Consider the following 13,216-nt stretch of genomic DNA (forward strand, 5'->3'; position numbering starts at 1 on the left):
ACCCGCTGCAAAGCTGGGAGAGAAAGCTGCACTCGCTCTGACCGAAGCCAGACAGTCCCACTTCTCCCGTTTGAGTCTGGGTCCCTAAAGACTCGCCCGGATCTGGTGCTCAGAGTCTGCGACTCCCTCCCGATTGAAAACAACAACCGCGCCCTCCGCCGCCAGCCCGCTCCGCGCACTCCGCACCTCTGAATTTGACTTCACCACTGCGCCTCCTCTGAGTGTCCGTGTGCGTTTCTCTTTCCTCCTAGTTGTAGGACTTCCACTCAGCCAGCGTTCCTGTGGTTCTGGGTGATGTCCGTTCCGTGTTTTAGTTTCACGTTTGAAGTAGTTGTTCAAAGCAGCAAACTCCGGCGTTAACCTATGCCGCCATCTTGGTTCCGGTTGGTTTTGTTCTTCAATCAAGAGTGAAATACCTTCAGAGAAGACAGGAGCAGACGGAAGAGCACTGGTGTAGATTACTGGAATGGCTTTGTCTCTTTCAGCTGTAACACTTTGGTGGTGTCCCCTACCAGTTTCACAAAGCCTCACTTTTCATCTGAAAGTAGAATAAAGTAATACTTTTGAGTTTATCACCTTGTGCTAAGAGTTTTGGCTGCCTGGGAGATCCAAAGGGGAAAGGCTTATAGAGCGGCGGTCGCCAACTGGTGGTCCATGAGGTCCGAAAGGTTGGCCACCGTTGCTGTAGAGCACATTCTATATGGGAGACTGCTTCCCTGGCCAAGGCCACATGTGGCACAACTCTAGGGGGCACCATTCCTCAAAGTTTGTGTGCATGTGTCCCGTACAGTTGTGCCGTATGCAGGCAGCATGGCCTGTATGCATTGGCCATGTGAAGTGTGGTTTTTTGTACCTGAATGTATCTATTTCAGGGAGGTAAAGCCTGTCCATAGATATTATATCTATTTATAATAATTCCTAGAGTGTCTAACTCAGGACTTTATGAAACAACAATAGGTTTTGTTGGGACAGACTTACACAAACTAAACACGATTTTTGGCAGTTCTTTGGTGAGGAGTAATTGGTATTCTCTGGAAGAATATCATTGCATAGTAAATGGAATCTTACTATATAATTCGGTGTAATTCTCATTCTAGAGTGTGGGTTCAGTCTGTCCCCACAAGTTCTATCATTGTTTCCTAAAATCGGGGGATTTCCTAACCATTCAATCCATAACATCCATTATCCTAGGGATGACTTTTCTTTGTTTGCTAAATATTGCAACCTGACTCTGGACATCTGCTCACTTCAGTCACTGGAGGTTTGCACCTGTTCTGCCAGACCCACAACCTGCCCCTGCTGTACCAGTGAGTGTGCCGAGAGCTGGCTTCCTGGGGTGAGAAGAGCTAAGTACAGTGGGGCCTTGACTTACGAGTTTAAGGAGCTCGTTAAGGAGTTCATTAACTCAAATTACTCTATCAACTCAATGCAAAAAATCGGCCAAGAGACAGCTGGTATCTCAAAAAACTCGTTAGTCGGGACACTCATAAGTCAAGGCCCCACGGTATGTTAAAATACAGGAGGGGACATTTTGTTTCACTTTCTCTTTGAGAAGAAATATGGACACTACAACATTTTCTGTGTAAAACCAGTAAAATAATCTCTGATTGACTAAAATCAAGCCTTACTATTAACTAGTTCACTTGCAATTGGAAATAAACCAGCATTTTTTAAGTTTATGATGGTTATCAATTGGTGAGTTTGAAATTGATTTATTGGACTGTGACTATGATTTTTTTTAATGAAATAGGATAGAATAGGATTCAATTGAACTGGGAAACACACACACAAAACCATCAGATCGTATCTTATGTAGTATGTATACCAATCAGAGTCCTCCAGAGTAACAGAACCAAAAGGATATACATATGGAGAGAGATAGAGATAGAGATAGAGATAGAGATAGAGATAGAGATAGGAATAGAGAGATAGAGATAGATAGATGATAGATAGATAAAAGTTATTTTAAGGAAATGGCTCCTGTGATTTTGAAGGCTGGCAAGTCTAACTTGTGCCAGATGGGCCAGCAGGCTAGAGACCCAGGAAGAGCCAATGTGGCATTTCAAGTCCAAAGGTTGTCTGTTGGCTAAATTCTCTCTTGCTCAGGGGATGGTCAGCCTTTTGTTCTATTCAGATCTTCATCTGGTTAGATGAGGCCCACCCCATTGTGGAGAGCAATCCGCTTTACTCAAAGTCCTCTGCTTTAAATACAAATGTCACCAAAAAACACCCTCACGAAAACATCTGGAATCATATTTAACCAAATATCTGGGCACCTTGGCCCAGCCACATAAAAACATAAAATTAACCATCACAGTATGTATTTATGGAAGTCATTCATGCTCTTCACCAAATATTTTTGGTTCTTTCCCCCAGGCACATGGTAGACTTGCATTTTCCATCCCCTTGAAGTTAGGTGTATCCAACTGACTAGGCCAAAGAAATGTGAACAGAAGTGACTTGTGCCACTCCAGGAGCCAGTTTTAAATGCCACTGTGAGGTTTGTCATGTTCTCTTTTCCTCTGTCAATGAGACTGTGACCTTTGAGATAGAGGCTACTCCATCTGCCTGGGTCCTGGAAATAGGACATAATAGTGGAGCAGCGTCTCCAGCCAACTCAGGATGCACAAAATCATTGTTGCTTTAAGATTTGAGGATTGCTTATTACTGTAATACAGTCCATTGGGTCTGATCACTTCAATATGCTCTGTAAAACCTGTATTTCAGCCATATACATGTGGGGGTTCTGGGTCATGATGCAAAATATATATTTTCCTATATGTTATAATTAAGAAATTTGATAGCCAGGGATATAGATTGCAGTTTTTAACTTATGTATTATGTATCATTAAAAAGATTAGAACCGAAAGAGCCCTGAGAGATCATCTAGTTCAATTGGAAATGAGATTTGTAAGTTTTTTAGGGTGGGCGCTCTCAGGGACGTATTTGTGAGAGTCCAGGCATGATGGAGCAGAGAGAATAGGTGACTGGGAAGGGGCTGAAACAAAGGTGTCGGCCAATCCCACGGGGAGCTCTGGAGTTAGGCTGGCCTTTAGAGACATCCCACATTGGAGTGATGGTGTCAGGCACTTAGATACCCAAACTGACTACATATTCTCTTTCGAGAAGTGTCTCCTCAAGACTTCGCGTATGTTCTGTTCAGCAGATTGGTTCTTTGTTTAAAGATATGGACTGTTCCTAGGGAAGGCGCCATGACCTTGAATGAGGCAGGTTTCTTTCTGCCTCTCTCTCTTACCCTTTAATTAATTAATTAATTTATTTATTTATTTATTGTGAGAGCATTTAAATCCTACCCTTTCAGAAAATTTCAATTGTACAATACAGTGTTATCAACTATAGTCACCAGGTTATATACTAGATCCTTAGATCTTATTCATCTTATAACTAAAAGTGCCTACACTTTTATCAGCCTCTCCCACCGCAGTCTCTTGTAAACACTTTTCTATTTTCTGTTTCTACGAGTTCGACTTTCTGTTTTGGGGGTTTTTTTGTTGTTGTTGTTTTGTTTTAGCTTCCGCATATGGGGGATACCAAGTAGTATCCGGCTCTGTTTGGCTTAGTCATTTAGCGCAATGCCTGCCAGTTTCATCTATCTTGCGGCAAGTGGCAGAATTTCTTTTTTAAAGGCTGAATGGTTTGCCATTTTATGTACATACCACAGTTCCTCAATCCATTCATTTGCTGCCGGGCACCTGGTTGTTTGCATACTTCGGCTACTGTGAATGATGCCAAGCAGCTCTCTGTAGCAGAGGGCTTGTGCTGGGGAGGGGCTCAGCTGAGAGCTGTGGGCCACCAGCACTCCCAGCAGCCACCACATACTTGAATTAAAAGTTAAGAAAGAAGTATTCTGTCTCGAGCAAGAAAACATTTGAAAGAACAAAATGAGATGGGCGATATGAAATGACTTTATCAGCCCCCAGTAATCTGTTTCCTGGCCCTGAGCTCTGGGCCAAGGTGGGCTATGACATAGCTCATTAGCTACTTATCCCGAACCAGATGTTAATGTTTGCTTCCTCACAGACCGTTTAGGCCCACGAAGAATTTCCTGTGACTTGCCCAGATTTTCAGCCCAGCCAGAGAGAATGTACCTATTAATAGCCGGTTGTGGAATCTCCCATTTATAATGTGGAGCTGTGAGGAGGAATGCTTACAGCTTCTTCAGCGTTTTCAGCCCTGCTGGCTGCTTCCAGGGGTCATCCCCTCCCCGCTGCACAGCGCGGTGGCCAGGAGCGCCCTATCTGCTCCAACAGGGCTTGGGCTGAGCTGGTCGGTTATTTGTTAGAGTCCAGGCTGCTGTTTTCTCAGAGGTGCAGATGACTGAGGTTAGCGAGCGCGCTGCAGTAAACACTGTGCTCCCTGTAGTGGCAAGGGGCCCATATGAAATTGCATTCTGCTGCCCGCCCCCCCGCCCCCGCTTCCACAGCACTGCTGGGCTGAGTGGCTTCTTTGTGTGGGAGCCCACCGTCATCCAGTCAGCTCTCCACACTTTTATCCACTCCTTTCTCTCCTGGGATGGGCTGCGCTCGGGACAAAGCAGACTGTGGGTGGGCTTTTGCTCCAAGAGTTCCTCTGCAGTGTGGAGAGGGCCATCCCAGGGTGGCAGAAGGTAGCGTCTCTCTCTTTCAAGTTTCATCATATGGGTTGTGCTTTCCAACAATGGGGCTGAAACAGCAGCCAGAAGCGGCAGAACTGGGAGCTTGGCCAAGCTGGGAAGGAAGGGAAGTCCACCTCTAGCATCCTCTCTGGCAGCCCTTTTCGATGGAGTCTTCACTTTCCTTTCTGTTCTCTAGGTCCCCATTTCACACTTGAGGTGTCCAGTGCCCTTATGGCTCTGCCAATGGCTTTTTGGGGAGTAAGTTCCCTTATTTGTGAGGTGCCAGAAGTTCAAAGGAACAGAGCCCTGGGCTCCCCATGTCTCTAGTGGACTATTAGATACTACACTATAAAGGGATAGAGCCCTTGATGTGGGGTTGGGGGGATGAGAAGAGGTAAATCAAAGAACTTATATACTTATATGCATAGCCCATTGTTATGGGCAATAGGGTAGTGAAGGGGGTGGAGGTAGGGAATGGATAGAAGAAGGGAAAGGGGGGACGGGATAGGAGATATCTGTAACACTATCAACAACAACAACAAAAAAGTAAGAATAAAGGGATAGAGCAATCCAGTTTGTTAAAGTGGATTGCAAAGCGTTTCCAGAGTTGCAGAGCTTATGGTTTAACCCACTTCCCAGCGTCTGACAGCTGTGTTTTATGCTCCCATCCTGCCCGTGGACTTGGCAGCAGACACTCTATAAAAGGCCGCCACTGTGGATATGTATGGTTTTGTCTCCCAGAACAGCTCTTCTCTTTGGGAAAATGCTGCTTTACACTATTGGGACTGTTGATTCATAGTGTTTCTATGTCTTCAACACAAGAAGGCCACATAACTCAAGGTGAACCAATGGTAGGGCTCATTGCTTTGTTCACAAAGATCAGTTCAGGGATGGTCATGTGACATAGGCCAGACTACTTGGAATTCTGGGGCAGGAAATTTAGTAGATCAGATGGAAGAGTGTCCTTTACTCTCTAATTATTTAGCTGTAAGAACTTTGAGCCTGAATCTTCCAGCAGCTGTGTCCCTTCCCTGGTACACAAGCTTATGGGAAGGAAGCAAGAGAAGGAGAATGTAGAGAAAATTCATCCTGATTTCCTAACTCTGGGATAGCAGACATCCCAGTTCGCCTAAGGCCATCTCTGATTGCTCCTGCTGCCCCAGCTTCATCCTTTACAGCTCTCTCTTTCTGTCTCAGAGGTGTTCCAGGTAGATGATAAATTGTATAATTATTGTTCCTATTGCATGTAGTCCAATAGGACAACAAAGTCTTCTTTCCCCCCTAAAGTTAGTTCAAGCTGGTTCACTTGCAACCAAAAAATCACTCTGAATTCTCCATCACTCTCTTTTAAATTAATCATGAAATCTTTGACACCTCGGGCTCTTCCAGGATTACCCAACCACCTTGTCCTAATCTAGTGCCCTTACTCCACACTTCACCAAATGTCAGCATAGCTGACAGAGTTCATCAGCAGGCTTTGGGGCCAAGTTTAGAGAAGAAAGGAGCCAGGGTAGGCCTGAGGGACAGCCTGGGTTAATGAACTTCAACTGTTTGTTTTGTGTGTGTGTTTTTTCTTCCTATCCTTGCATCGTTCTGCTCAAAATTAAAAGTCCTGGAAGAGAGTTTTGATTTAACTTGGGTTTGGTAATGATTTAACCCTCAATTCTTTCACTAGGAGAGACTAGGGCACCATGATAGACATAACTGTACAAAACTAGAGAGATACATGTTGTGGAAATGGCTGGCGCTGATAATTATTCATTTCATTTTTTGTGCATTTCACATTTGACAGGGGTACTACCCAAGTTAAGATATTAAAATAGTACCCTAGTACTGTCTTTAACTCATATGTTTGAAGATACAGAGTTGTATGCTAAGGGATTATGGAATATATCAAGAAGAGTCAACTAGGACCTTCAACGTTAAGACAAAACAACTGTATACTAGTACATAGAGTTAATATGAAGCAGAACATTATAAGGGCATACAGACAAGTTGGCATGAATGCTGTGATTTAATTTAGTCGGGGATGATTCACAACATGTCACCTCGCTGATGCAGAGTAGGACGTTCTGAACAACATTACTCCTGGCAACACGTCTTGTGCTCTCTTTCTGGCTTTAGTTTTGCCTCTAATGCATTTCTTGCCTGTGTAGATTATGACTTTTGGCTCCATCCCTATCAGATCCTATGAGAGCAATGTGTCTTTCTGTTGCCTAGGTGCTGATCTCGGGCTCTATTTTCTGTTGGTCATCCTCTGTGGACTCACCAGCAGATACAGTGTCTCCATGTGAATTATCCCCAGCTCTGTCAGTTACACAGCTTCACACCCACACTCATGTTTATATTTGCCCATCCATCTCAGCCAGCATTCCAAAGATAGAGGCCAACTTTCAGCAACTGCTGGAAGAGGCTGCTCAGAGCTGATAAGGAGAAATAACAGATTTTAAGTCAAAATGGGGAAGGAAAGAGAGAGGGAAAGTCAGTTGGTGGTTAAGGGAACAAAAGGCAAGGAAGATCAAAGGGAAATAACTTTGCACTCTAACTCCCAATCACAATGTTTTCATTTATTTTTAAAGAGAGAGGAAGGGAGAGGGAGAAGGGAGAGAGAGATAGAAACATCAATGAGAAACATCGATCTGCTGCCTCCTGCACGCCTCCCCCCACCGGGGATCAGCCCACAACCCCGGGCATGTGCCCTAACTGGGAATCCTACCAGCGACCTCTTGGTGCATGGGATGACACTCAGCCACTGAACCACACCAGCCGGGCTCAGCATACATTTTTTAAAAAAGGAAATTCTACTTGAACTTAGTCTAGACTCCAGACAATAACTGTAAAGAAACATTTCACCAACAAAGGAGAGAATTGACCGAGAAGCCGTGCGAGCACTATTTTTATGTTTGCAGTAGAATTCCCTTTGGGGTGGCAGGGGTCAGGAGTGGGGAGACTCCAGCAGGCACGTGAGAGGCAGCCTCTGTTCTCCATGCAAGGGATGGTCTCCGCCCTGACTGAGCCCTCCCATTGTCTGGCCCCACCGGACTTGCCAGGCACACCAATGCATGCTTTGTTTCTGGACGTGCTTCCTGTCATATTAAGAGGTTGACAACATCCAACGGCATGCACGATGTCGTTGATGTGAACAGAGCCACCTCCACGGAGTAAGGAGAGGGCACTTCAGCCTGTGCCTGAACATGGCTGAAGGGGGCTGTGCTTTCAGCTCCTGCTTCACACAGCTGGGAGCTGAAGTCAGAGAGGCCCCTAACAATTACGTGCATTGTGTCGAGCAACTGTAAGAAGGCATAGCCGTTGAGTTTCTCTTGTTCTGGGCACTAATAATCTTGGATTGTTAACAACCACTTTCTCTCCTGAGAAAGCTCTGCCATGCTCAGCAATGTAGCTAGAATGTTGAGCTAGCCCTGAGAGCCGGATATCATACTCACATTTCTAAGTGAAAACTTGAACATACTCTTGTTGACTTCTGATTCATCTAAGAAAAGCACTACACATGCAAGATGACGAATTTATCAGGAATTAAAATATACCAGCGACCCTCACATCCTGCATTCAGATGAAAACTTCCTGTGTGTGTGTGTGTGTGTGTGTGTGTGTGTGTACGCACGTCCATGTGTGAGTGCAAAGTCCAGCTCTTCCACAGCGCCCTGGCTTTATCACCTAATTGTTCTGCATGAAGGAGGTTGTAAGGGATGTAGGTCAAAAGTGAAGTGGGGCTGATGAAACATTATGAGATGTAAGGGGGACACCTGCAATAATGTCAACATTAAAAAATGTTAATAAAAAAAAAAGTGCTTACTTGCATTTGAAAGTGGTGACTGGGGATAATGTGCATAAAGATTTAGTAATGTATATAAAACACGTAGCATGTGGGTGGCCCATAAAGGGCATTTAATAACTACCACGACTATCATTTCCAGAAGCCTGGAGTCCTGGAGATTTGCCTTGATTTCTTTTCTGGCGGGTCTGTTTTCTTCTAAAAGAAGGAGGACCCTTTGTCTCTCTGTCCTTGCCATAAGCCCACCTCTCTCTTAGGTCCAAGGAAGATGCCAGACTGAAGATCTCCTGTGCTCCAGCAGATGTCAGTCTGGCCTTACTGCAGAATCTAGAAAAACCTCATCCACACAAGCTTGCTCCGAGGATTCCAGGAGGGGGGAGTGTCTTTCACAGGTCATCTAAGAAAGGAGGCAGGAAAAAGGAGTCATCAGCAAGGCTGCTATTCTAGGCTCACTGTCATTTCAGTAAAGTGCATTGTAAAATTGGAGGGATTTGTACAAACATACTTCTACATAACAAACATTCATTGGGAGGTTATTGTGAGCTGGGTGCCTTATTAGATCCTGGAGATACAGAATTCGTTGAGGTAGTTCTTATCCTCTAGAGCTCCCAGACTTGCAAATTACATTTTGGCTGGCCACCTATAGTGATGAGCACTTGATATAGCAATAGGAAGCATCCACATGATGGGTTGAATGAATGAAATGAAATGCAGGCATGCAAGTAAAGGTGTCTGGGTGTTTGCTTGCAGAATATCTCAGAAGGAAGCTGGGGAAATGGGCACTGCGTCTCCAGTTTGGGAACAAGAGAAACCCTAAGAACGAACCAAATGATAGGTAGGGGTGTTGAGAAAGTGGAAAGCCAGGGAAAACCCTGATGTCTAGGGGATGTAATGGCAGCCACCAGGGAAGAGGAATGAGTCCCAGGTGTGGTCTCCCACAGCAATAAGACAGTGATTCTCAGCCACCACCTACCTGCATGTGTGACCTTGTGCTCCTGGGCAAACTGGGTGGGCACGGAAGGCACCATTAGTAGTCAGAGCTACTGGGTTCCAATCCTGGCCCCATCACTTGGCTCCATATGTGACCTTGTGCCACCAACTTAACCTCCCTAGAGAGCTGAGTTCCTTGCCTATAAAATGAGGGTTTTACTGGAACCTACCTCATGCAACTGTGTGAGGATTAAATGAGATCATCCATAGAAAACATTTGTTAGCAGGGCTGGCCAATATTTAGACTGCAATCAATATTAGCTATTATTATTATTATTATTAGTTTTTCTAAGACTCTTTCTTGATCCATAAAATGACAAAGTGAACCAGCAAGTGTACACGGTCTCTCACAGCTGGAAAAAAAAAAAAAAACCAAGGCTCCGATTTCATGCTTCTGTTTCCATGTCTGTACTAAGATGGAGTGTATGGAGTCTGGGTGAGCCAGTTCTCAGAGGAAGCAGGAAAGCGAAGAAGACGGACTTAAGTGTGTAGAGAAATCAGTGAGAGGGTTGTCATGGCTGGTGATGAGAAACAATGTGTACTTTAAAAATGAGAGTAAATTACCTCCTCCCATTCCATGCCAAGCAAGGAAAGCCCCGGAAACAGTTTTTCACACTGATGTAGCTCAGCCTGACTGAACGAAAACCTGAAAAAAACAAAACAGTGGCTCTTTGTCTAACAGATGGGCTGGACTGACATTCATGGATTCCAATCTTCCTTAAAGCTCACAGCACTGTTTCCCTCCCTTTTTGCTGATAAACACCAGACCTGGCAATCTCCCTGCTTAATAATTAACTAACCACATTCCCATGTCACATGGTCCTTGCCACACTTCTTTACCTTTCCCAGAGGCAAAAACACCCAGATGCTTTAAAATCTGGGCTCAGCGCACAATTTTGGCTACACGGGCATACACATTTTCAAAGCTGGGGTACCAGAACAGAGGTCCTCCCTCTCTCTTCCTTTCTCCTCCACCCTGTCCTATCAGCCCACGTCCCACCCCCTCCATTGGACCTGGGAAAGTGTCACAAGCCACCTTCGTAAAGTTGCTATTCTGAGTCATCCTTTGGGGACCCAAGCATTTCAGACTTCAGGAAGAAACAAGTTTAATAGTTAACCCCAGGGGAGCAAAGGGCATTTAGAACAAGATCCAGAGTCCCGGGAGGCAAAGAGAGAAAGTCACATAGGCAGAGAGACAGGCAAAGGAAGAGAGTCACCACGTCCCGGGTGTAAGAACAGGAGCCACCTCGGCCAAGTTCTTTACAGAGCGCTTTCTCCTTGCTCAGTACATTTATCAGACGCACAAGGCAAGCAGCAGCCTGTGCCCCGCTCTCCGCCTCGGCTAACAGAAGCGCAGGGTGGTGGTTTTGCTGACGCAACTCCAGCATGAGTCTCCTAAACCTCTAGACTTAGGAAGCTTCCCACAAAAGACAAATGGAATGATGTCTCAATTAAAGTGTGCTCAGGAAAGAGACTCCTTTATAATCAAGGCTAAGTCTCCAATATACCTGAGAACTACGGTTTGCCATGGGAGAGAAAGCACAACAACGGATTACTTTTATTGCTTTCTTAACAGGCTGTAAAACAGCTGGGGGAGCCTGACCGGGGAGTAAACAGATGCTATTTTGCAGTTTAGTGAAATTATTTCCTATGAAATCTTGAGTTTTAAAGATTGTGTTTGGTTAAGTTATTTACATGTAACTTTCAGTTTCAAAAGCTAGGTAGCTAATAACGTAAGGATCCAAAGCAAAATTATTTTTGCTCTCTCTCTCAACTTACAGCCACAAATCCAGAGCTATATTTCTGACCAACCTTTGAATCTCCTTGCTCCTCAGTACCCGAGGAATATAGCAAAAGTGACAGCATAGGTTGAGCTCGGCGTGCCAGCATTTTGAAAAACCCTAACTTAACTCTGGTGCTGTGTCACATATAGAAATGTTTTGATATTTGCAACCATAGTAAACCAAAGACTTATATTTTTGATACTTATTTTAAATATTTAAATGCCATTTAACAACAAAAAAAAATCAACCAAAAAAATGAGTTCACGTGTTAACTCTGACCCGGGTGTCATAGGTTCGCCATCACTGGCATAGGTGATTTCTTTTAATGTACATAATAAAACATAGAGTGGATCGTATATATTTTTTTCTAACCCTTCCAGTATCTAGTCTATGACTTTTCTTTCAATTACAGTTGAATTCAATAATATTCTGTATTAATTTCAGGTGTACAGCATAGTGGTTAGAGAATCATATACTTTACAAAGTACAAATCATATACTTTATATTTCAGATACCACCTGGCCCCATACATATTTATTACAATATTAGTGACTATTTCCCTGCGTTATACTTTGCATCCCTGTGATTATTCTGTAAGTACCAGTTTCTACTTCTTAATCCCTTCACCCTTTTCACTCAGCCCTCCAACCCTTCTCTCCTCTGGCAACCGACAGTCTGTTTTCTATATCTATGAGTCTGTTTCCATTTTGTTCATTTTATTCTTTTAAATTCCACATATATGTGAAATCATATGGTATTTTGTTTCACTGACTTATTTCACTTAGCAAAATAAGTCCATCTAGGTCCATCCTGGCTGCCACAAAAGGTAAGAGTTCATTCTTTTTTGTGGCCAAGTAGCATTTCATTTTATATAAGGGTTGCCTCCATATCTTGAATATTGTAAATAATGCTGCAATGAACACGGGGGTGCATATATTCTTTCTAATTAGTGCTTTGGGTTTCATCGGATATATGTAGTCTATCACAACTAAAACAACAAAAGGGTATATTTTTGGTGATGAAGCTATGTAGAAACAATACATAGATGCAATTTTATGGATTAGTGTGGGTCTGCAAAATGACAGAATTTTGCATGGCATGGCAGTAATAATAAGAGTTTTTAATAGTAATTTTTGAAGCACTTATATAGCAGCCACCGTATTGACCTTTAAATATATAAACTCATTAATCTTCATATTAGTTGTGTAAGAGTGTTATACCATTTAAAAAAGAGAAAACCAGAACTGTCTAGAAGCTGCCGATAAACTTAGTAAGGCCCTCGAAAAGACTGGTGAGACCGCTGATAAATGTAGTGAGATCCTCAAGAAATCTAATGAGACCCTTGATGTTGTGATAAAGAACCAACTAGAAATTAAGCATACACTGACTGAAATAAAGAATATTATACAGACACCCAACAGCAGACCAGAGGAGCGCAAGAATCAAGTCAAAGATTCAAAACGCGAAGAAGCAAAAAACACCCAACTGGAAAAGCAAAATGAAAAAAGAATCCGCAAATACGAAGATAGTGTAAGGAGCCTCTGGGACAGCTTCAAGCGTACCAACATCAGAATTATAGGGGTGCCAGAAGATGAGAGAGAGCAAGATATTGAAAACCTATTTGAAGAAATAATGACAGAAAACTTCCCCCACCTGGTGAAAGAAATAGACTTACAGGTCCAGGAAGCGCAGAGAACCCCAAACAAAAGGAATCCAATGAGGACCACACCAAGACACATCATAATTAAAATGCCAAGAGCAAAAGACAAAGAGAGAATCTTAAAAGCAGCAAGAGAAAGAAACCCAGTTACCTACAAGGGAATACCCATACGACTGTCAGCTGATTTCTCAACAGAAACTTTGCAGGCCAGAAGGGAATGGCAAGAAATATTCAAAGTGATGAATACCAAGAACCTACAACCAAGATTACTTTATCCAGCAAAGCTATCATTCAGAACGGAAGGTCAGATAAAGAGCTTCACAGATAAGGAAAAGCTAAAGGAGTTCATCACCACCAAACCAGTATTATATGAA

This window comes from Myotis daubentonii, chromosome 17, assembly GCF_963259705.1.
Source record: "Myotis daubentonii chromosome 17, mMyoDau2.1, whole genome shotgun sequence".
NCBI classification, from domain to species: Eukaryota; Metazoa; Chordata; class Mammalia; order Chiroptera; family Vespertilionidae; genus Myotis; species Myotis daubentonii.